This window comes from Boleophthalmus pectinirostris, unplaced genomic scaffold, assembly GCF_026225935.1.
Source record: "Boleophthalmus pectinirostris isolate CB_2022bp ecotype Guang Dong unplaced genomic scaffold, ASM2622593v1 HiC_scaffold_4, whole genome shotgun sequence".
In the NCBI taxonomy this organism is placed as follows: Eukaryota; Metazoa; Chordata; class Actinopteri; order Gobiiformes; family Gobiidae; genus Boleophthalmus; species Boleophthalmus pectinirostris.
Window position 1 is genome coordinate 13,383,214 of NW_026571353.1, and position 26,103 is coordinate 13,409,316.

General features: G+C 37.4%; 1 protein-coding gene across 6 annotated transcripts in view; it reads right to left on the reverse strand.

The window, feature by feature from the left end:
• Positions 1–26,103, reverse strand: part of arvcfb (ARVCF delta catenin family member b) — a 266,391-nt gene that overhangs the window by 168,984 nt on the left and 71,304 nt on the right. Inside the window, exon 3 of one of the 6 annotated variants that reach the window (XM_055161601.1) lies at positions 6,407–6,502. The exons of 4 other annotated variants lie outside the window; for them this stretch is intronic. The gene's annotated coding sequence lies outside the window, so the exon portion shown is untranslated. Of the gene's footprint in view, positions 1–6,379; positions 6,503–26,103 lie in introns of all 6 variants that reach the window. One more of the 6 variants, XM_055161599.1, reaches the window with a different exon arrangement.

Genomic DNA, 26,103 nt, shown 5'->3' on the forward strand with positions numbered 1-26,103 from the left:
CTGAATCTGGTAGGTGGCAACTGTACAGCTCCATAACCATACCACTAAAATTAGTTTAATTTACTGAATGATAAGTTAATATAGTAATTACTCCTGACAGGACTGTTTACAATCTATACACTCAGATCAACTTTATACATAACAAGGCCAAACTGTTAGAGACTTGAAACCACTCCGTCTCAAGTGTGGCTGCCTCGCATGTGTTTGCAGCTGGTAATTTGTTCAAAATGGAAACATTGCTTTGGAAACTGATCTTGTATATATAGCAGTCATGTCTATTTTTGAATATGCCGAATGCTTGAGATAACTGCCGCTGAAGGAAGAGCCGTGCCGATTGGACATTCCCGATGACAAACCATAATGACTCACACTCCCCGTGGGGTCAAGGGCAGATAGACTGACACTTCCTCATAGTTATAGGGCTGTAATATGGAGATCATGCAGGCTACACCCCACGGTTTGTGATTAAACAGCAACTTCTGGGGTTTCCTAAAATAGCTTCTATTGCACGGGGTGGGACAGCTGTAGAAAATCCCCCTATGCCAAAACTACAGCTGAGGTCCAGCAGATGTTCACTAATGGGGTCGGTCAGAGGGGAGAAGAGCACAGCCAAAGTCCAACTCTTTAACCCCAACTACTCAAATTACACTAGTCACAGTTGCTCTTTGTTTATATTCATCTGAAATTACAATGGTATTTGTAAAAGTGATTTTAATTTTGTATAAAACAATGATTTGAAAGCATCATTAACTATGACACTTTTTATGATATTTAAAGGGCCCATTACTCTGTTTGATGTTATAATATTGTTTGCTCATCAAAAACAAACATGGAGATTTGCTTTGTTTCATTCACACATGTTTGATATACAAACCCTGCATATTTAGACTGGGTTCTTCTCTCAAACACCTTTTGATCTCTATTGAACAAAAATTAAAATGGTAGCTGTTACTAATACTAATAACAAAGGGTTACTGAAACAAAACAAAACTCCAGGTTTGTTTTTGAGGAGGTAACAACATTTTAACATGACTTAAAGCAAAAGTAAATTTTGCATAATATAGGATCTAGGAACACAACTAAATGTGTAGCTAGTGTTTTAACATGCATATAGGGGATGCATACAAATTCCAGATCTCACTCACTGGGCTGCAGAAGCTGCACTAGCACTGATTCATGATTGGCTGCGGGTGTTGGGGCTTAGGCAGTTCTTTTAGCTTTAAACCAATTGGTTTTCAGCACAGACACAGCACTGGCAAAAGAAATGGGAGACTTGTGTGACTTACTCTGCGTTGGGTAATTGGATAATCGTGTTGAGAACCAAAACATATTATTATAGCATAACCACCATCATGTCCAGTGTTTTTGTAATTAAGAATAAATCAGCATTACACAGGTCTCTCATATTTGGAGACAGTCATATTTATGGAATTTAAAATCAAAATCTTATGTAACCGTTCTTTTTAGCCTAGTGGGAAATACAGTACATGCAAGTAAAGTATTTGATTAAAACTATTCTCAGTCATGTTATTTGTGTCTTTAAGTTCTTTCAAGGACCACAGGAAAAACTGAATCTACCTCTATCTATCATTAAGCAGCTTGAGAATGCGTAAAATAGTTTCCTTGAGAGGCTTTCATACCTGTTCATGTGTAGAAATAGCTTCCTGAACAGCTTTGAAATGCACTCACTGACTCATGAGAAATAAATCTGCACGAGAAGAGGTACTTGTCCAGTATACTACAATCTGCATTCTATACCGCCCATGTAAAGCACGCTTCACTCTTTGTGTGCACTTCTCATTTGGTAGTTATTAAATTTTGAAGAACCCAGAAAGTTGCACTGTAGAGTAAACCTTGTGAGGAATTTCTATAAGATCTGCTGTCACCAAACTAAATAAAATAGTGCATGAAATGAAAAATTAAACATCTTATTTTTCTCCTCATACTGATCAAAGTTTTTTATTATTTCATTTTTTGAATTATTATGATTAAAATGAATAAATATGGCTTTTAGTGTTTGAGTTTGATACTAAGGAATAGACTCAGTACTCAACACAGATTCTAATAAAAGACAATCTTTATTTAGACAACAGAATGTGATTTTCGATATTAAATCATAGTCATCCAGATATGTTCCATAGTGATCCATCGGCATATACTTGTCTATGTGCTCTTATACCACCCGTACAGCACAAACTCATTCTAAAGCTATTCAAGAAAGATTAATTTCTGTCCTGCAAATGTGATTTTTTAATATTGATACCTGCTCAAATTAGTATCTAGTTTCAGTACTAATTTTAGTATCAATTAGTATTTGATTTTTGATCCCTAATGGCTTTCAACCTTAATTTGGTAACATCTCCATGGAGACAACCAGATGGCAGACCCCCCACCAGAACAGCTACATAGTGCACCTTCAAATACTTCAGTGATAACATGGTATTTCTACTTGTAAGATAATATTAAAATGGATTTGGTTTTGTTTACATTGCATAAATAACTACAAATTTTTACAACTAGTGGGGACTTTCTCCATGCTGGTAGTGTTGTTGTCTATTGCATTTGTAGTTTTAATGCACCTAGGTGAACAGATTGAAAGTGTGACCAGTATTAAGTTAGAGGCATTCACCTGATTAGGGACCTCCTCCAGGGTGGGTCCTTGTGCCCCCCCTTGTCTCCCATTTCAAACCTTTCTGTAGCCTGAATAATTGCATTTCAAATTAATTCCTTGTCTAAACCCATCTGATGCCCAAGTGAGGATGCGCCTCTCCACTGGCCCATGGGGAACAGAAAACACCTGCGCTCACTTTGCCTGGTATACGCACCGAAATTGCACCCCAGTCTTCAATCTACCTTCCCTGTCAATGATAATACTTTGAGTTATAGAGACAAATAGGTATTGCTCTGACTTTGCAGCACCAGGCAGCTCCGGCTCCTCTGAGACAGTTTTGTTCCCAGATAAACTAAAAGGAGGATTTGCAACACTTTGGAAACACAGGTTGGGAAGATGAAAGAGAAGGAAAAAAATAATGCTTTATAAAACTTTTTTTCTGAGAGGGAGGACAGTTGTGTATAATGATTTAAGTGTTGCAATATCTCTAAATATTTGGTGCTGTTAAGGTGGTGAGCAAGGTCACAAGAAATCATAAGATGTGGAATAAACAGGAGATTTAATATTACATAAAACCTCTTAAGTTTTAGCATTTAGTATTAGCCATTCAAAGTGCAATATTTATTAAGGACCACATTAAATGGACATCAGACAGAAAACAACATGTAATTCATTTGATTTAAAGGAGCACTCTGACTTTTCTAGTGGAATGTTCCCCACTTGCCTGTCTCTATGGAGATGTTTTGTTACTTGGTTTTATTGCTCAGAACAACAAACAGGGTTGCTCAGAGTAGGAATCAATGGTGTTGCCTGCTTGTTTTTAAGAAGGTAAACAATTCCATACTGAAGAGCATTCTAGGGAAATATAATATAACTTCTCAACTGAGACAAGCTGGTAATGGACCTTAAACCAGAAAAGAGGAAAACTAGTACCATACTTGTACTAGTTTTTCAAAAAAGTCCCTCACTCCAAATAAAGTTTGGAGTGAGGGACTGGTGAAAGGCGGGGATGGAGAACACAGTTTCATGGGAACCGGGAGGGTGTGCCAAGCAACTTTCTTGGAAGTCATTGGATGGATCAACAAAACATGGACTTCAGTGACAACCAAAACCATCCTGTCGGGATTCAGAAAGGCTGGCATAATTCTAACTGGAACTGATGCTGAGTCTGACGACAGCTATGCAGAAGAGGAAGCGGTGCTCCGTTTACCTCCAGAGGTGGCGGAATTGCTCAGAAGTGACGCCAAGGATAAAGAATTCAATGGATTTCATGATTTGGAGTGAGATGGAGAGCTTGGTAAACTTGTTATGTATGTTGAATAACTCTTAATATGTTATGTTAACAGCTTGTTGTTCTCTGTTCTATTGTTATTACTATAACTTGCTTTTCAAGATGAATTGTCAGTTCCTGGTCTCAGATTTTATAATGTAAATCTCCCCCAAAAAGTGTGACTTATGTTTTTTCTTCTTCATTACACATTTTTTGGCTGGTGAGACTTATACTCCAGAGTGACATATAGTCAGAAAAATACGGTATGTGACTGCATTGTCTGAATAAACAATAATTTGATTTAAAATATCATAAGTAAAGCATAGTCAGTAGTCACTACAACACGTGAAGATTCATATGAAATGCAAATGCTAATTAAGGGGAAGGTTAGGATTTATTGTCCCTGTAGTAGCAACCATCCCTCAAGGGCAACCTGTCAAAAGCTGTGAGCGTCATGGTACGGCAGGTCAGGACTACCTCAGCTGGAGGATAGGACCAATTGTGCATGTTTTGGGTTGATGGATGGGGGAAACCAGAGTGCCAGGATGAAACCCACTCAGACGCAGGGAGAAACATGCAAACTCTGCACAGAAAGGCTCATGACTGAAGGGATTGAACACGTTTTTCTTACTGTGAGGTGAGTGTCAGCCACCGTACCACCTAATGTTTTGTCTGCAGTTCTTTAACTTGTTTCAGTAACATCTAAGTATCACTACACACTGCGACGCCACACGGAGCGAAGCCAGAATAAGATTACAGAGGTGTACGAGTCCACTGCTGATCACTTTCACAGCTTGAAACACATCTGTTGTTTACTGTGCATTTCACATCCAACGCCTTTCTTTGAAGAGCATCCTGTGTGGAGGATTTCTGTCTGAAAACATTCAAAAAGGCACGCCAAATACATGCAAATGCTATGTTAATCTATCTGAAGAGACTGAGCCGCTCATCTTTTCAACTTATTCCTTTGCCGTGTCACGTGAGATGGGGAATTATTTATATTTGTGAAAGCAAAGATATAAGCAGCATATTCTGTACGCACATATAGTGAACTGAAAATGGGATGTGAAGTGAAATGTGGTGTTCATTGTGTCCTCAGTTGTGGGTTATTATGAGCTCCTTGTTTGTGTGGGCGTACTGCAGTCTTTAATGAGGTAAGAGGAGAACAGGTATTTAGATTACATTTAGATTGACAAAGAGCTGCAGGCGTTAATTCTTAAACTAGACTTTAGTAACTTGAGTATTATCTAACACTGAGCTGTCAAAAATGTCTGCAAATGATTTTAAGAATGGGAAATATAAAAAGTGTATTTGTTTTTATGGCAAGAAGGTAGGAAAATATTGTAGTCAAGATCACTGTTACAGTGGTAGTAAAAAAGTAAAAAAAAAAAAAAGTACAAATCGGGAACAGTACATTTTAAGTGAAGTTAGTGATCCCCACATCAGCGCAGACTTGTGACCTTTCATATAGGAGGCTGAAAGTGTAGGCAGATATTCTAAATGAACTGAATGCAGCCTCACTTTGCATGACCTTAATAATAATAATAATCTTAACATTAGGTGGTTGAATGTGTAGAGTGAATCAAATAAAGAATTCTTATCTGATCTTTACAATACTATTACTTTAAAATAATATTGTACTACAAGTAGTAATAGTAGATGCAGAGGTGGGACCAAGTCATCATTTTGCAAGTCTCAAGTAAGTCTCAAGTCTTTGATCTCAAGTTCAAGTCAAGTTCCAAGTCAAATACAAGCAAGTCCAAGTAGAGTTTTGAGTCACTGGCCCATAAGTCCAAGTCAAGTCCAAGTCATCTGCTTTGAGCTTCAAGTCATTTCAAGTCTTTAAACCAAAGTACAAAATATATTAGATTTTTGCAATTTATAAGAATTTTAAGATAAAATGTTCTTATAAAGTCATAGTATATTTATATGTGAGTATTTACAGAGTATGTAAGAGTTGTAGAAATGTAGAAATGTTTTCCTTTTTAAATGTCTTGACAAGATCTTAGAGTGAATCATTAAAGTCAGAATAGAAAGAATTTAGATTTAAAAGTGCTTCTCAAGTCTTCTCAAGTCACAGGCCTCAAGTCCGAGTCAAGATCCAAGTCACTGACCTTCAAGTCCAAGTCGAGTCCCAAATCTTAGACCATTTAATCAAGTCAAGTCTCAAGTCCTAAAAATAGTGACTCAAGTCTGACTCGAGTCTGACTCAAGTCTAAGTCACGACTTGCAAGTCCCGACCTCTGGTATGGTGTGATAAATTAACCAACTGAATATGCAATAACTTATAGGAATCTTTGAAATTTTAAATCACCTCAACACAATTTCAGACAAGCAAGCGACTTAATCACACCAAGTCACAATTTCTTGGTGGAAAAAATCCTGGATATATTGACATCCAGAAAAGACATTTTAGCTACAAGTCAAGCTCCCTTGAGTAAAGAAACCAGTATTGAAATAGTGTGAGCAAATATAATTATTGTAATGATGAGCCTTACACAGTGATTTGGAGGGGCTGGGGGTACCTTTGATGTTGGTGGGTGCTGTCAGACCAGGAAAAAACTGAGGACAGGACCAGCTCTGAGAGAGACCAGGCGCTTGTTCAGTCCACCAGGGGAAAGCTGCAATGAAAAAAACAACAAAGGAAATGAAAAACCCTGCTGACAATGCACTGGTAATATAGGGCTCTTATGTAATGTAGTGTAGCATTGCTGTGGGCTGGCACGCACTGTATACAATTGCAAACACATGGAGGTACTGTAGCTTTATTGTTTACTCAAGCACGCAACACACGCAAGTTTAGGCAGACCCAACCCTGTGATAATTAGTGTGGAAGGACATCAGATGTAAATGACAAATTAATATACAAATGACTACAAATAAGGCTGCAAATGAAAGACTGTGAAGAATTCATTAAAGGGCCCATATTCCTCTATTTTCTGATCTATGCTATAATGTTGTTTCTTCTTCAAAAACATATCTGAAGTTGTGTTTTGTTTCATTCACACATGTTTAGCACACAAAGTCTACATATTTAGGCTGAGTTCTCAAACAGAAAACAATCTGTTCCATCTTTTGATGTCATGTAGTAATACAGGAAGTGCTCCACTGCGATTTTAAGCTCCATTCACCTTCACTCAAATCATTTGAATGATTTCAGCCCTGGAATTGCCAGTCTCTATTGAACAAAAGGTAAAGGGTAGCTGTTAACTTGAAAACTACTGTTTAATGACATCAAAAGGTAGAAGAGAGTATTTTGAGATTTGTAGACCGACTAATAATAAAGTGTTACTCAATCATGTGTGAATGAGACAAAAACTCTAGGTATGTTTTTGAGGACATAACATTATAACATGTCTTAAAAATCACAAGAGTCAATTTTGCATAATATAGGACCTTTAACAAAAGTCAAAATCAAACGAGATTACATAACTACTATATTGTTGGTATAAGGGTACTACACCTTGAGGAATTGCACAATTAAGTTTTAATATAAGATTTCATTTGAATTCTGTGATTGAAGGTACACCTGTGTGTGTTCACTTTCTGCCACTACAAGTGTAACTACACAGTCATCACGTAAACATTCTTGCTGGAACTGTGAGTGCTGCGCTTTACTTTATTACAAGTTTTGTTTACTGTTTACAATAAATTAATTTTTTTATCATATTTCATACATTTGTTGTTTAATTCTGAATATTTTATTTAACTTATTAATGTTACCTAGCAGTACTTTGCATTTATTTTATTTTTCCATTTGTATAAGAAAAACAAATTGCTGCGCACATTTTCTTTCCATACTGTACCGAAAATGAACCAAACCGTGACCTCAAAACCGAGATACCTACAGAACCATGATTTTTATGTACTGTTACAATCCTACAAAAAATAACCAAAAATTTCTCAGTAGTGCAAAGAAAATGTACACACGATAAATACTGATCTCCAAAAATATTGTTTCAGCTTTCATATATTGAACTATAACTGGATATAGTAATCATCGTGATAGGCCTATCATCATTTCAAAACTTGTTATTGTGACAGACCCACCAAACTGCCGATTTTCTACTATAAACATATGTCTACCTGACCTGAGCTGCAGCACTGACAGCCTGTGAAATGTAGACATCACAAACATAGATATGGAGGAGACCTATGTCCAGCACCGCACTGCAAATTGGTTTTGATGCTGGGTGCCATGGGATGAATCGGGGCCATATGAGCCAACCTTTGATGGAGAGGAAACAAACCCTGGCAGCAGAGACACATGAGCCTTGAAGATGATGTAACCAGCCTTCAAACATACCCAGCTCCACACGCAAAAGGCTTCATCTTTCCTACAAATTGCCTCATTCTGTAAGTGGTGTTTTGACAGCCTGGCAAAATTAACAGTAAATTAATAAATAATGTTGCAAATGAGTTCATCAGCAGTTTGCTTAAAATGCGTAAACAAATGTGACTGTGAAGTAGATTTGATATGGTTGAAGTTGAAACTGAACAAAGTATTTCAAGCCGTATTAAAACATGTAATTTGAGACTGGATCTTTTCTCTATAAATTTGAATGGGCGTGACTGTCAGGCAGACTAGAGTGGAGAAACGCATGGTTTGTTTGTGCCAAAACAAGCATGATGAATTATGGGTAAGAAAGAAAAAAGAGAGGAGAGGAACGAGGCAGACTTAAATTGAACAGGTGAATTCTTGGCTTGGTTCACATCCACAACAAAATCTGGTTTCTGGAACTGTAGGATTAAAATTACATGTACACTGAAAAATTTAAAGTGAGGAATCAAAAGAACCATGATCAAAAAGAAACTGGATGATTTGGCTTTTTATATGTAACTTCATTTATTTATTTATTTTTTTTATGTTACAGCTCCAAAAATGTGTTATTAAAGGTGCATTATGTGACTTTTTGGTAGGGGGTCCGTAACCTGTTTTTTTCAATGGATATGTCATTGCTCTGCCTGGAATGTTCCACACTATGACATTAAACAGCAGTACTTTACATTTATTAAATTAGAGTTGCTTTTATATAGTGCAAAAATACCTACAAAAATAGTTCTGACTGTGAGCGTGGTCGCCTCTCCACAGATCTGACCTGTAACTTGGTCTGATTTGGTCTCCAAGAAGACAAAGGTTTAATACTAGGGATGGAACGATATCCAAATCTCACAGTATGATATTTATTGAGTTATTTTGAAAAGGCTAATAAAATTGTAGATGGGAAACTTTTCTGCTTATAAAATACCTTGACAAGTTTTTGGTGTTAATTATTTCTGTCATAATCCCCAAAATTCTAGTAAAAAAACATATTTCTTCACATTGTCTGCCCTGAAATGAATCATGGGATATGTAGTTCCATATGTTCATAAGCTGTTGCTTTTATAAATTCATACATTTAAGCAAAGGAACTTAATTCGATATATTGTGACAGGCCATGACATTATTGTGAGACTTTTGAGAATACTATATCATGATATTTCTGTTATTGTTATATCCCTATTTAATGGGTGAAAAAATGCATAGCACACTCGGTTGGCCGATGTCCAAATACTATTTTATTAACAAAATAACGTTTCGGCAAAAAAAGCCTTCATCAGATATTTTTTGTCTTGGACCACAGCACACAAAATGGTTGCCAGCCCAGGTGCTCAATGAATGGGAGGTCCCAAAGTGAGGTCACCCAGTGAGTTCAGCCCATTCTACAACAAGAAACAACAGTTTACATAAAAAAACATTTTATAAAATACAGAAATAGTTTGTCTATCACAAAAAACATCTTAAATCAAACTCCACATTCAGTCCATGAGGAGTAAGAGTTTTAAGATGGTGAATCCAGAAGTGCTCTCTTTTTGACAGGAGCATCTCTAGATTACCACCTCTAGGGGGCAGTTCCACATGTTCAATGCCAATATATCTTAAGGAAGAGATAGGATGGTTAAAATCAACAAAATGAGCTGCCACAGGATAGTTCATGTTTTTACATCTGATTGTACTCCTATGTTCTGCAATCCGTGTTTTTAAAGCCCTGCTGGTTTTACCCACATAAGCTTTACCACAGGGGCAGGTCCTATCCTGTGGCGGCTCATTTTGTTGATTTTAACCATCCTATCTCTTCCATAAGATATATTGGCATTGAACATGTGGAACTGCCCCCTAGAGGTGGTAATCTAGAGATGCTCCTGTCAAAAAGAGAGCACTTCTGGATTCACCATCTTAAAACTCTTACTCCTCATGGACTGAATGTGGAGTTTGATTTAAGATGTTTTTTGTGATAGACAAACTATTTCTGTATTTTATAAAATGTTTTTTTATGTAAACTGTTGTTTCTTGTTGTAGAATGGGCTGAACTCACTGGGTGACCTCACTTTGGGACCTCCCATTCATTGAGCACCTGGGCTGGCAACCATTTTGTGTGCTGTGGTCCAAGACAAAAAATATCTGATGAAGGCTTTTTTTGCCGAAACGTTATTTTGTTAATAAAATAGTATTTGGACATCGGCCAACCGAGTGTGCTATGCATTTTTTCACCCTGATCTGGCTACTCCTTGCATTTGCACCTCTGCAGGAATCTTGGTGTGCGTTTTCTGTTTCTTTTTATATCCCTATTTAATACCATACTCCCTATTCCAGACAAAGCAAAAACATCTCCATGAAGAAAAGCATTTGATGGACCGTCCACTACAAAAGTTAAACAATCAACCTTTAATCATAATTTGAGTGCACATGTAACTGTAGCCACTGTTAAATAAACTGCTGTAATTGCATTGTCAAATGGAAAAATGGTTTGCTGTGAGCTCAGTATCCAGTATTAAAGAAAGGAGGACATACTGGCTGGCCAAGTTACCAGAGTACATAAATTCTAAAAGTAAACTGGAATACAAAAAAGGCACAGATAGAAATCCAAAATAAGAAACTAAACCAAGATTAACTTTCAAAAATATTTCTCTATAACAAGGCAAACTTATCTATTTTCAAACCAGAACTGTTAAGCGATTCTACAGTACCATAATTCACTTTACATACCACCTCTTGGGAGCAACCTCACTGAAGTATTGTAATTCCTCAGCTGTTTCACACTTTTCATGTACGTGAGAGCATTAAACCAGCCAAAACTAGGTCAGTTCACAGTTTCATAGCCCAAATCAGAAACATGGACTCTACATTGCTTCTCTACATATATACCATCACATCCCATCTTGTCCAAATGCTTCTATGACTGCGGGTAGACATGGTACAGCAATGTTTCATTAACCGCGATCTGAAGACACCTACAGAGTCGGAAAAACCAAGTCGACCTCTTCCTCGGCAGGTTTAGTGGACCGCGATGAGAGTACATGCAGCTCTCCCTGGGAATTTTGGGTGTGTTCACTTCAAGGACAGATCGACTCTGAGGAGTTTGGGATTCCTGATTTCTACATCAAAGGTGAAGGTAAGCCCGGCTGCATTACTTATCACCTTGTCTCTGGTCTCGAGCAGTGGACAGGGCCTTACATGTCTCAAGAAGTGAGATTTTCCTTTAAACATATAGACTAGCTAACACGAAGAAATGGGTAGAGAGGAGTCAAAAATGCTACTGCGCCATGACTATTTAACTAATGTAGAATGAAGCATTAAAGGTGCACTATGCAACTTTTTGGTTGGGGTCTGTCACCTGCTTGTGTCTATGAATATATCATTGCTCTGCCTGTAATGTTCCACAGTATGATATTAGGTCATTAGGTCATTTATTCAATTACAGATGGTTTTATAGCTCAAAAATAACTAAAAGAAAAGGCATTTCATCTGTGAGTGGGGTTACCGCTCCACAGTTCTGACTCATAAATTGGTCTGGTTTGGTCTCCATGAAGATATAAAGGTTTATGAAAGTTTTATAAAGGTCTGGAACGCTTCACATTTTCATGGAGAAAAAAAAACCCTCTACCAGAAAAATTACACAATGTAGCTTTAAAATGTTTAATATTTAACAGTCAAAAATCTCAAAAACTTGGGTGTATTAATAACAGTGGATTATACTGGCCTTTAAAAAAAAAAAAAAACTTTAAGCATGATGTTGGTGATCTTGGCATTTATATTTTATGTTTTGCAGAACTTAAAAAATACCTATAATTGGAAAACACTCAGAAATGCCCTACTTTAAAGGGACAGTTTGAAATTTTTGACATACATGTAGGGACTCATTTCCTAATTAGCCAGAGTGTTAGAGACATGTGGAGACACTTTTTTAAATATTCCATCCAGTCCTTGTATTTGCAGAGGTCACTGGTGCTAGGCTAGTGCATGTCAATGGCCATAGTTAGCCTGCCACTAAAAACAGCCTTACCCACTCCACAAAGCACCTCAGGTAAATCTATTATTAAGCAAGACTGTCAATGTGAATATCTGTGTTGATAGAATAATGTTTGAAATAAAACTAACTTTGCATCTCATTAATCGTCGCATGTTGAGGGTCTATTTTCTCATATATCAGTCCGCCGCTGGCAAGCTATCTATCAGGAAGTACAACTCGCTGCTGCTGCTCAGACATAAATCTTTCAAATGCAAGGTTTATTTTTACTTCTAAAATTATTCTAGCAACACAGACATTCACATCAACAGTCTGGCATTATAATAGATTTTCCCTGGGTGCTTTGTGGAGTGGGTTTTTAGTGGCAGGCTAATTATACCCATTGATATGTGCTAGCCCCCTCCCCCCTTAGAGGAAGAAACCTTAGACATAGACTTGTAAGGTCCGATCTTCCTCCAAATCAGACCACTATTCCTGATGGGAATCGCCGCTGTGGTGAGTGCAGCCAGTGCCTACCATTGCAACAGTTTTAAGCACCCTCACACTGGAAAAGAAAACCGATCAAAGGAATTACATCCTGCAACACTAAGTCTGTTATTTATATGATCACCTGCCCCTGTGGTAAAGCCTATGTGGGTAAAACACACAGAGCTTTAAAAACACGTATTGCAATCAGATGCAAAAACATCCTGTGGTGGCTCATTTTGTAGATTTGAAGCATCCTATCTCTTCCTTAAGATATATTAGCATTGAATATGTGGACCTGCCCCTTAGAGGTGGGAATCTAGAAATGCTCCTGTCAAAAAGAGAACACTTCTGGATTCACCAATTTAAGACTATCTAAGATGTTTTTTGTGATATGGTTAAACTATTTCTGTATTTTATAGAATGTTTTTTATGTAAATATCTAAAAAAAAAATTATTGTTGTAGAGTGGGCTGAACTCACTGGGTGACCTCACCTCCCATTTGTTGGAGGAGTATATGCGCACCTGGGCTGGCAACCATTTTGTGTGCTGTGGTCCAAAGCAAGAAAAATATCTGATGAAGGCTTTTTTTGCCAGAACGTTATTTTGAAAATAAAAAAGCTTCTGAACACCTGCCATCTGAGTGTGCTATGCATTTTTTCACTGATGTGCTAGCCTACCACCAGCAACCTCTGCAAATACAAGGACTGGATGAATTATTTAAAAAAGTGTCACCACACATCTCCAACACTCTGGCAAATTAGGAAATTAGGTCCTATGTCCAAAATTCTGAACTATCCCTTTAAAGGGATTGGATTTGCATTAGAGCTCCCTTTCCTAATAGTAATAGAAACAAATAAAATATTTTAGCAGCCCTTAGCAATGAGGCCATGGCTGCCTGGCAAATCCCTGTATTTTTTATACAGATTGATATCAGTCTGGTCCTGACAACCTTGGTTGCGTCTCAAGCCTTGTGTAATCAGGTTTGGGGGTTTTTCAGTGTGAAACAAAGGAGCTTGTTGGTCATCTATCATCAACAAATAAAATCACGGTTCAGTGCATCGCTCATTGATTCTGCAGAAATATCCTTGATATTTTTCAGTCCCCTGTGATATTTTTTCCTTGATTTTCCAGACAGACCATGTGTGTCCCTGATTGGCTAGTCCAACTGTCAATCACGGCCATCTGAAAACGGGTAGATTCACCTGTGACCAGACTCACAACTTTACAACGTATTAAAAAAGCGTGTATTCTGGATCTCAGTCAAGGACAATACATTTGTAGTGATTGAGAACTCCCAATTTATGCACTCTAATTCAAGTACCGCATATTGACAGTACATACATACTCGTAGTTGATGTTGACATATCAGATAAATGCAGATCATAATAAGCAGACATTATATCACCCTTTTTACATGATGCAACGCTCCACTAATGCAGAGTATGTTCATTGAGAGAATGTGGGGCTCTGCAGCCTGCTCTGGTAATGGGAAGATAATTGATGGAGAGAGATGTGGGTGAGTCATGCTACAGTCACCCGAGCTAATGCATCTTAACCTTGGAGATGAACCCACGCAGACTGGAGCCGAATTAGAGGTCAGACAATACAGGAAGCACACGGGCACTGCACATCAATAACAACAAAACAACTCCTTGAAAAGCAGACATAATCATCATTTGGTCACGACAGTGCTTTGTGCTAGTTCGCAGTGATTGTGGCTTGCTACCAAAGTGCCCTTTTAAATAGCTTTTATTTCTCTTTGTAATACTATGACGTCATGTTTAGAGATGTAAATTACTTTTTCTGTGCACGCCATTTCTTCAAACCATTCTTGGAATATGGAGTAATTCTAGATTTACGCGTGAGTAAATTTCACAATAAGCTCCAGCTTGTTTGCTATGCTATAAATTGCTATTGATTATTTGTCTTCTATACATCAAAGAAGCTGTGAACAACAATTATAATTTCTTTAATTATTTTCAGAGAATAGTGCAGATTTTAAAAATGCATGGTAATGAATCGAGAAAAAAATAGAGGTTGTAATTGCAAACAAGTGAAGTAATTTTTTTTTTTATTTGTGCCAATGCTCTGGAACATTCAGGGCTTTCAGTATTTCCAAGTAATATCGCATTTAACATCACACTTATATACTGTACATGGTTCTTCTCATGTAGATGTTAATGTGAAAATTATTTTGCAACTTGTTGAGGCTTGGTTCAAAACTTTTCAATATAGTACAAATCAGTTCTTTGATTCTTTATTCCTAATTTCTCCCAAATTTCTAACAAAAAATGTAGAAATTATACTACTGATACATTTTACATTTTGCTTAATGGCTGTCCATTTCCAACCCTAAAAAATTATATTTAAAAAACGCATACAAAACGAATGAAATGCATGCTAAAGAAAGAACACAAATATGCACATTTAAAATTTTTTCACCACACCACATGCACTTCATAAAATTAAAAGAATTTCCCCAAATATTTACTTGAACTTTTCTTTGAGCGTATTTTAGTCACTGAACCAGTCTTTATGGAAAATATTTTGGTTTTACAAATGCTTCCAAAGTCATATCTGTCAGTGCTGACCTTGGCTCCCACTTTATAGCTCAGACTGGAGGAGGTAATTCTGCTCCATCAAAACTTATGGCCTTCTAACATGTAAATAAAGCACGATTGAAGAAGATGGCCTGGCATACCCCGCTGAATCCCACGCCAAAAGTAAATGAAAGAGCTCTGAGAGAAGTTTGAAGGGTAGCGGGAGGGTGAGAGAAAATTGATTGACTTTGTTTGTTCTCTGAAGGATTTCGTCAAAGTTTTGTTGGGGCACTTTGAAAGTTTAAACTCATTACAAGTGCATTTGTAATCACTCATGCAATAGTGAATCAAAAAGTAACAATACAATTTATAGAAGGCAGTGGTGCCAAGTACAAACAAGCAATATGTGTTTGAAGGGGCTATATTATGTGAAATTTGATTTTATGTGGTTTTAACCATTTTATAAGGATGTTCCCTCATTATAAGTTTACTCAGTAGCATTTTAATTAATTCATGCATGTTTGAGTAATCTTGTATTGTCTTGTATTTGGTGCTTGACTGCTCAGAAAATGTTTGTTTTCATCTGCCCCTTATCTCCACCTACTTCCTTGTGATTTAAAAAAAAACAAAAAAAAAGATAATTATTTCATATTTTGTTTATTGTAAAACACAGTATTGATTTAAAAGGCTTTTTAAACCTTACACATATGATGCAGAGTCCAATGTTTTATGTGTTATTTATGTTATTATATATTAAATTATATGTTATTTAAACACAATGCAAAGGTGCATTGTGTAACTTTTCTGGTGTAGGGTCCATGAAATACTTTTCTTCATCGAGATCCACCCATCCATTATATTCCGTTTTATCCGGGGTCAAGTCGAGGAGGCAGCAGTCAAAGCAGGAACTTCCAGACTTCCCTTTCCACGCACACTTCCTCCAGTTTTTTTGGGGGGACCCCGAGGCTATCCCTCGCTCTTGAGAGACATTGTCCCTCCAGGGTGTCCTGGGTCTTCCCAGCGACCTCCTTCCGGTGGGATGTGTCTGGAACACGTCCCCAGGGAGGCGCCCAGAAGGCATCCGGAGCACATGCCCGAGCCACCTCATCTGACTCCTCTTGATGTGAAGGAGCAGCGGCTCTACTCTGAGCTCCTCCCATGTGACTAAGCTCCTCACCCTTTCTCTAAGGGAGCGCCCAGTCACTCTGCGGAGGAAACTCATTTCGGCTGCTTGTATCCACAATGTCATCCTTTTGGTCATTACCCAAAATTCATGACCATAGGCCATGGTCTTCATGGACATGCTATTGTTTCTCTGGAATGTTTCACAGTATGGTATTAAACCTTTCTATTTTCATGGAAACCAAAAGAGACCAAGTTACAGGTCAGATCTGTGGAAAGGCATCCACACTCACAGTCAGAATGCTTGTTTTTTTGAGTAGTTTTAAGCCCTAAAAGTACCTGTAATTGAATAAATGTAAAGTATAGTTGTTTAATGTCATACTGTGGAACATTCCAGGTAGAGTAATGACATATCCATAGAAACAAGCAGGTGACAGACCTGCAACAAAAAAGTTACATATACTGCACCTCTAAGTAGAAAAAACACTTGCTATCACATTACCACTACTGCAACTACTCTTTTCACCTGTACACACATAAAACATGAAGTTTAGGTGCACAATCCAAAACTAGTTTCATAGACAGAAGAATCAAACAAGACAATCAGAAAATAAAAAAAACGACTGCCCTATCCAGGTCAAAGTGAACTCTGTAGCCGTGAACTCCTGTGATGTTGTGCCCTCTCCAGTGCAGAAGGTTAATAAGATCCCAGAGTGTGGTGGCACCTGGCCCTCTTCTGCCCGCTCCTCCACTCCACTCATTTATCCTCAACATAAAGTTATTACTCTATCAGTGAAGAGACACAAACACTGGGCCAGGAGAGCCAGCTGGGGTTAGCAGGACTTTGTAAGGTTTTATCAACACTATTGTTATTTTGCACATAGTTTCAAAAGATTACACTGAAAAAGAATTAGAGATAAATGATATATTGATTGGCTCCAGCACAGGCCAATATTTTGTTTTGATCAATTTGCTGCCAAAAAACAAAAAAAAAAAAAACACAAAGCTTTAAAAAAGGGACTGTGGATGAGTTTGTAGTAAATTTAAATGATGTAACTTGAGGAAAATAATAAAAATCAGCCCTATATATCAGCCCCAAAATATTGGCAGAGCGTATCGCCATCAGCCGCTCTGGATTCTAAACAATCTTTTACGGCATTATTTGTGAAAAAACCCATACTGGTCGATTGCTACAAAAAAAATAGTGCTATATTGGCAAATTGGGCCATCCCGTGCCAACAAATATGATGCTAGATCTTGTGTAAAACAAAACATGGAACAGTTACTCTACTGGTCAAAAGTTTTAGAACACTCAAATTTTTCCAGTTATTTATTGCAATTCAAGTCGTGCAAGTCTAATGAAGAGCTTGAAATGGTACAAAGGCAAGAACTGAACAGCCAGAGGTAAAAAAAAAAAAGATAAAAGATAACAAGTTCAAGCTCTGTCAAAACTACCTCAGGAAAAAAGAACAAGATGGTAAGCTCAAAAAAAGTGGACAGCACAGTCTCCAGACTTAAAACCCACTGAGCTGGTTTTGGGATGAACTAGAGAGAAGAGTGAAAGCCAAGCAACCTACAAGTGCCACACATTTATGGGAACTTCTGCAAAAGACTTGGGAAAAACTTTCTGAGGAATAACTGATTTCTATTGTAAAAAGAATGCCACAAGTCTGTTCAACTGTTATAACTGCCAGAAGTGGACACTTTCATGAATCAAAAGTTTAGAATGCATTTTGGTCAACAGTAAACAGTAAAAAACTAGAAAAAGTGTGGTGTTGTAAAACTTTTGACCAGTAGTGTATATTGACTAAGTGCTGATATCCAGAAATATAAAACAAACTAGGAGAAAAGATGCGACAGATCACCATTTGGATTTCATGTCAATTCTGGCAGTTAGTATTTTTTATAGACTTGAAGAGGTAACTAAAGCCATCTGCTTTTGAAAGTTCACGGTTCACTGTGATTGGTTAAACCCACCTGTCACTCAGAGGCTGACCAATCAGGGGAGGGGGTGAGTAAAAGGAGTAAAAGTGTCTGATGGAATGAAGAGCTGCATTATACAGAAAAACAGTGAATCACAATGATGATATCACTGAATTATAGACTCAGGATCAGATGAAGGTGTTTGTTTTATCGCTGTATCGCTCAGAACTATAGCTGTGGGATGTTAAATCACTTGATAGATTTGACCGTTCTTGACACATGCATCTGAAATTACATAACTTACGTAGGGAATAAAGAACTGCATAACAAGCACGCATTAGTTTACGTCTGGCACAAGTATTTGGTTCAGGAGTAAACAGCTGCAAGGATAGGGGTGGCTCAGACCCACTTAACAAGACAGTGAATTAATCTACTTGCCAACCTATATACACCAACTTGTATAGATTTGCATTTACATCGCCTGAACCAGTCTCCTAAACACAATTGAACCAGATTTGCCTTTTTTTAGCACCTGTAAGCAGTGTTTTGTGAGAATACTTTTGAAAACATAAATTGCAATAAACTGTAATACAAACACAACAGCACTCAAAGTCTGGGATTTAAAACTCCAGTGTCTGTAAAGCAAAGATTTGTGGACACAGCAGACCATTGCAGACAGAATTACTGTGCATTCACCCCTATCGCCTTCAGTGATGTACAAAGCATATGGAGGATCAGACTGCAATAAGGAACAACAAGATCTGGAGGGGAGGAGGGCATTTACACTGCTGAGACTTTGAATTAAAAAAAAAAAAATCCTTGCAAGGATTTGGGTATGAGAGGCCAAACCCTGCTACAGTATGTTATGTAATCTCACCATGGTGGAGCGTCACATTTCGACATTATCCATGAAGGCGAATAGTGATTTCTTTATCTGGCCTTGTAGAAAATGAGCAGAGGGAGAGAGTGGAATGTGAAATTGCTTGTGTTATAAGTGGATGTCTGTGGTGTTACAAGATCATGAAATTTGATGTTATCCGCAAGCTCTATTTGCACTGGTGGGTAATATACTTGTAGATATAGTACAAGGGTGAATATATATCGTGTAGGGCAAAGAAAACAATGTATTCTAACCTATTCTGGTTTAATGTTTTATAACTATCCTAGCATTTTTTTTGTTTTGTTTTGTTTTGTTTCAATAAGAATTTTAAATGTCTTGTGTCTATCCTATCTTTCTGACTGCCAACTGTGCTATAATTACTACAGTATTATGAAATTGCAACCCACTGTGTCAAAGAACGATGTGTTTTAGTAATTTAGAAAGATTACAATTTAGTAGAGTAAGGGTGCATTCACATTATTAAAATGTGTAATAAACTGTGACTAAACCTAGCCAGACTTGTGCCACCTAGTGCCTCGGCTCAACTTCATTTCTCTCGAGCGACTAGGTCAGGAATCAGAATACACTAAACAGTTGCAAGAATCCCGGAAGTTGTAGACCTCGCACCGGCCAATCAGGGAAGAGCTGTAAAGTGCCTGTCTAGGTCCCTTTTGTGGTACAGCGCAACAGTAAACAAAACGGTTAAGATGGATGTGGATGAAGCCATACATTCTGTGTTAGCAACAGTTCCTTAGGTTGAGGATTTAAAGCCCGAACAAAGAGAATGTTTGGTGAATTTTATCAAGGGGAAAGACGTTATTGCCCTTCTTCCTACAGGATTTGGTGCATTACATACGTCACGACCGATAAGCAGTGATTGGTTAAATAAAATAAGTACCCGCCTACAACTGAGCGAACAAATCCTAATGCTGTGAGGTCAGACGGTTTCCATGAAGTGAAAGCGGCTGATGAATCAGGCTAGACTAAACCAGGGCTAGAAGAGGACAAAACCAAGTCTGTAACAAGACTAATATGGGCTCAAACCAGGACCAAACCAAGTCATGTGTGAATGTTTTGAATAAAGAATCTATTACAAGGAGTATTATTCATTGTTAACAGATTACAAATTTAGATGCCCGTATTACCCTTTTAGCATTTTGCATCAAAGCAATACACTCAGCAATCAGAGTTGTAGTGTATTGCTTTGTATCCTGCTCGTGTATATCTATGAAAAATGGCAGTGTAGGAGCATGGGTTATAGGCTTAAGGACTGAGCTTTGTACAAGAAGCGTGGGCTGATATTGGTAACTGTAAGAAGAGTAGGAACAGGGCACAGGAAAAATCACAAGATTACTCAAACATAGCATAGATGACATCGAAAACTATTTAAGGTATCTTCTTAATGAGGGAACACAAGCTCCAAAAGGTCAATTTAGCATAATGCCCCCTCTTTAAACAAAATAGAAACAAAAAGATAGATCTAGTAGAGCTTGTAGACCTTGATTAATGGCCATTTAAACATCTGGACATTCCAACAAGTCCAAACCAGAGTCAGATGAGAATAAATTAGCCACTTTCACATTTAAACCACTATTTTTAGCAGCACTTTTATAAACCCAATTTCCTGAACCGCACGGGAAAAGGAAAGGTCACTCTGGAGATTACAAAACATTTCCAAATAACAGTAAAGTACCACGCGAGAAGCCGTTGACGTTTATTTAGTCACGGATGAACCCAGCGCTAACCTGCAACTGACCTTTCATAGAGCAAGACAATCCCCCTCATGAGATTAGCAAAAATGTTGAAGGTTCAAAGCTGGATTAACTTCACTCATTTGACTTGGTTCCTTATTTCCATGTTTGAGGACAAGTGTAAGAAAAAGAGTTCAAAAGCGAATGCACTAATGGCCTCATGCTGGGTTATGGCCTATAGAAAACCTGACGAAATGCAGTGCAAATACAGTACATGTGGTCCAACCAACAAGACAAACTTAATAAAATTTGATGGGAAAATTATACTCTAACAGTGCAGGGATTTCTCTTGCTTCTTGAAAATCTTTTTGCTGTCTCGGTCTTAACGTAGTACTACATATTTCCTTTTTGCTTGAATATAATAATTTATCAAGAAATGATTGTGTAAGAAAAGGAATGACTACCAAAGACACTAAGGGAACTACTTTTCTGTATTCTAAGGAGTTGCTGGTAAAGGTTAAGATCAAAAATAAATAAATACTATAGACAAACCTATATTACATATTAAAGGTGCATTACGTAACTTTTTTGGTGGGGGGTCCACTACCTACTTGTCTCCATGGAGATGTTATTGCCTTGCCTGGAATGTTCCACAGTATAACATTAAACATATCCATCTAGCGTCTAGCATTTATTCATTATGGGTGTTTCTATTGCTCAAAAATACAGTAATTCTCTCAATGAATAAGGTCGACTCTCCACAGATCTGACTTGCAATGTAGCTTAGCGCTGTTACCTGCTTGTCTCCCTTGTGACAGGTAGGTGTTTATACTGTGGAACTTTTTAGACAAAGTAATTTTTCCAGTGCCCAGTTTTCTTCATCTACATGTCATCGAAGCGTTCCGTTAAGTTCGGCTAATCAACAGTTACAACCACACCTCAGTTTTCATCATTTCTTCACTGACACACAACTCCAAGCGCACTGGTTACATACGATTAGAAGAGATGAGGACGTCAAATTCCAGATGATTCCAAACAGCACATACATATGCAGTCTTCATTTTACCGCTGATGACATTTACTTCATTGGGTTTTATCACAGTCGTAGGCGAGCCCAGTGTCAGTAACTACACCAAAGTTCTAATTGCTTCTTTTCAAACATCTTCTTTGTTTGTGATGTAAGCGTGAACAGAGCCTATCTGCTAGAAATGTTACACAGTGCACCTTTAAGTTATTTGCTATGGTGTGTGTATGTACATAATCTCACATTATGAAATAGTACAAAATGGTTTTATCCTTTACAATTAATAAGAAACTTGCAGCTCCAAAAGTAAGTTCATTGACAAGATAAAAACTACTTTGGCTAAATATCACTATATACTCATACATTACAAAGCTGGTTTTGTGAAGATGCCATAAGGACATGTAAAATGTATTGTCCCCATTTTCTACATGTTTTGACTCTGCAGACTGAAGGTTTCATAAGAAAAGTAGTATAAAGTATTCATGAAAGCGCCCTGCTCTGGTCTGTCTCACTTATGCTCCTATCACTTATTCTTTGCAGCAAGGAGGAGATGGAAATTCACTAGAAAACTGAGGGACGAGAGGTAAAAAAAAAAGAAAACAAAAAAGAAAAAAAAGAAAAATGAAACTCCTCATTTGTGTAAGATATGCCCTGTGAATCTGTTTTATATAGGGGTTGTGGAAACAGGTAGGAAGGGAGGCTGGTAGAAGAAAGCAGGTATGTTGCAATCTTAAGTTTTAGTGGTACAGTTGTCTTATTGAGTACTCAAAGTGCGCTAAAAAAAAAAAAATTCAAATCATCTTTGCCCCAAAACCTGTCAGACCACTCTTATCCCAGTCTGCATGCTGGACTGAATAGGGCTAAGAGAGGTTCAGGGGCCTCTAGTAATTTAGCATTAGCATAAAACTTCGCATTTAATAGCTTAAAAAAAAAAATCATTAGGGATGTAACGATGTTCAAGTCTCTTTATTGCGATATTTTGGAGAGGCTAATATAACTGTAGATAGGAAACGTTTCCGCTTTTAAAATACTAAATTTTGGTGTGAATCATTTCCATCATAATCCCAAGAATTCAAGTAATAAATATTTCTGCAAGCCATCTTCAGAACTGTCACCGGTGTTGGTGGTGAGGTGTGTATTTGCTGTTGTTGCTTCCTGTAATAACCACATTCTGGATTGGGATGGGGCTCGGGTCATTGGATTGCAGAACAAGAAGTTCAAACGCTGGATCAGGGAACAAATTGAAATCAGGAAATTAGGCATTTACAACATTAACTGTGATGACAAAGTGTTCCTCCTTTCACACACCTGGGACAGCCTCCTTCAGAGAACACCGGGCGACGGGAGGAGTGGTCAGTCTGAGTGACCTGCCAGGTCCATCAGGCTGACCACGCCTACAGGAAATAACAGCTGATACACGTCATGTCACCACCAAAACCAGTGACAGTTCTGAAGATGGCCGAAACATGTCAACAAGGTAAATACACTTTACTGTACTCTTTAAAAAGAACCCAAGAGGGTAAATTTCTTTGTGTTGTTTGCACTGAAATAAAACATGGGATATGTAGTTTCCTATGTTTATAAGCTGTTGCTACTGTAAAACAATGCATTTAAGCTAAGAAACATGGAATTCAATATATTGTGACAGCCCACAATATTATTGATATTATGATATGATATCACGATATTTATTATAATTATCACAATATATTGTTTCATTCCTAATTATCATACATAAAACCACTTGTTTGGCAGGGTTATTTACAATGATCATTTTATTATTTGATTTTCAGACGTGCTAGGAACTCTGTTAAAACTTATTTGCTCTCCACAGCACATGACATTGCCTCTCCAGCAAGTTTCATTTTCACTCTAGTAAACCAAAACCAAACAAAACAACATGGGCTAGTCTGTAGCAGAGGTTTGCTAGTTTGTCATCACTACTAAACACATGTCTGATATTTTTCTGGCAGTTTCTTACCTAGTGTAAATCAGACTATACTGTTACATGGATGGGTATCAGAGTATGTATTCTGTGCTTCTATAGATGTGGTGTTGGGATCTTTGAGATTCGATTTGCAATTCTTGGATTTACATGCATTTAGAAAATTGGGTTTAGTTTAAATTGAACTAAGCCAGTTATCCGGTTTTCCTGGCATGCATACAAACGTAGTGAATGTTCAATGAATTACTAGCTTGCAGTGATTCACCTTTACGTCAATATTTATATGTATATGGATATGGAAAACTGAATATGATTGTTTCCCTAAAAGTCTGATACAATTAAATACTCTTGGGACATCTATAATCATATTTAAATGTAAAATTTATGAATCTTATAAAAAGAAAACAGTAAGTATATGCAGTTGACAGAATGCATGAATCCAAAGATTTCCGAGTGATACAAAAATTCCACTGTTACCATAGCAATTAATTTAAAATCAGTATTTTATGTTTTTAATAGTCAAAAGTTCTAAAAATCGCCTATAACTAAGAGCATAAACCTGCATCTATATGCCTCTCGGTGCCTTGGCCCTGCTCAGCCTCTTTACTATTGATGAACCCCTGCAAAAAAACCTGCATAAACTTTTCTTTACCTTAGAGTTCCCACCGCAGTGCCACTAATCAATCAAACCTGGAGGCAAATGTCACAGCTGTCAAACAAGGATGACCAGGGCACAGAAATGATAGAGTCTGAATTTGGAAGTCAATGCATTTTACAGAGAGCTGCCTATATATGTTTCAATGGATGACATCTGTAAAGGTACAGGTTCTTATAGAACTCAGTCTATAAACCAGCAAATCATTACACTGAAGGCTGAAGTTGAAAAGTGATGTCATCATAATAATAATAACTTTTAATAGATAATGATTTGAGTATGACCAGGGTCAAACTTCTATAGAAAAGAGTTTCTGGTGTGTTCTGGTCTGATAATCTGATTTCAGAAGTTGTCAGATTACTGCAATATCACCTAAACTGTCAAATCCAATATGAAATTTCTTCTATGCTCTTTTGCTATATTTTCCTTGTGGTGTGAAAGATATGAAAGAAATGAAAACTAATGTATAGCAAAGACGATGATTAGACACCTGAATTTCTGGGCTTCGAGATCTTTTATTTGCATATACGTCCACTTATAATCAGATCTAGCTACTTATCTGATTTGTTTAGTCAAAATACAGTCACTGTTCATCTGAACAAAGAGCACATAGACTACTATATATATGCCAATGGACCCCTATGGAATCTACCTGTATGACCCAAGGAAAAGAAAGTGCTACGATTTCATGTTGTCGTGTAAAGAAAGAGTGTTTTTATTGTCATCGTGGTATCAGAGACAGTATTGAAAATACAGTTCTGTAGACCAAATTGAGGTGAAGATGTGAAACTGAAACGAGTTGCAGCAATTGTTGCATAGGTGGTTATTCTCAAACACATTATTTTCTTATCCTCAAACAGTCTCAAAGTTATGTAAATCAGTTGCACAGTGAAAGCCAGCTTGGCCCTGCAGTTCACCAAAGTGTTGCCCACAGTTTTATTGTTAAGCTTTTGGGGTTGAATGACGTCTATGGTCTTACCGGGAACCACAGTTAAATGTTTGTTTACGCAAATGACCCAACAACTATTCAGGAAAAATACACTTTCCTGGTGAAAAGCTACTCCTGGCGGTTTCATGAACAAAAAGTCTATTGTTAGTGATGTTTACGCGACCCAGACTTATGACTCCTGAGAAATGCCCTTTGTGAAGATTTGCGTACTGCTTTTGTCTGTTTCCTGGTGAGCTTTATTGGATGGAAAATTGGATCAGAATCAGCGTACGGACAACTGGCGATAAAAGGAGGAAATATTGAGAGGTTGAGTGAAACTATTCCAAATGGATACCTAATTAAAAGAGCTGCTGCTATGAAATGGTTCAGAAAATAGTACTAGACATTAAATTAAAGAAAAGGTTTTATTATATTTTGAACTGTGACTGCTGCTAGGGAGAGGAAATTGTCAGATTTGTCAGATAGTGGATACTACTGAGTCAACAAAATATCTTTCCTATTCATAGTACATTCATATGAATGAAATTATGGTCTGTAAAGCCATTAGGCATATTATAATTGTCACAGGTTTGTATGTGTCAGCTGGCATAAATGAAATGCAATATTTACAAAATTTTGTTGTCACAATACAAAAATTTTGTATGAAAATGCTTAATACTTAAAGGTACACTATGTGACTTTTTGGTTGGGGATCTGTCACCTGCTTGTTTCTGTGGAGATGTCATTGCTCTGCCTAG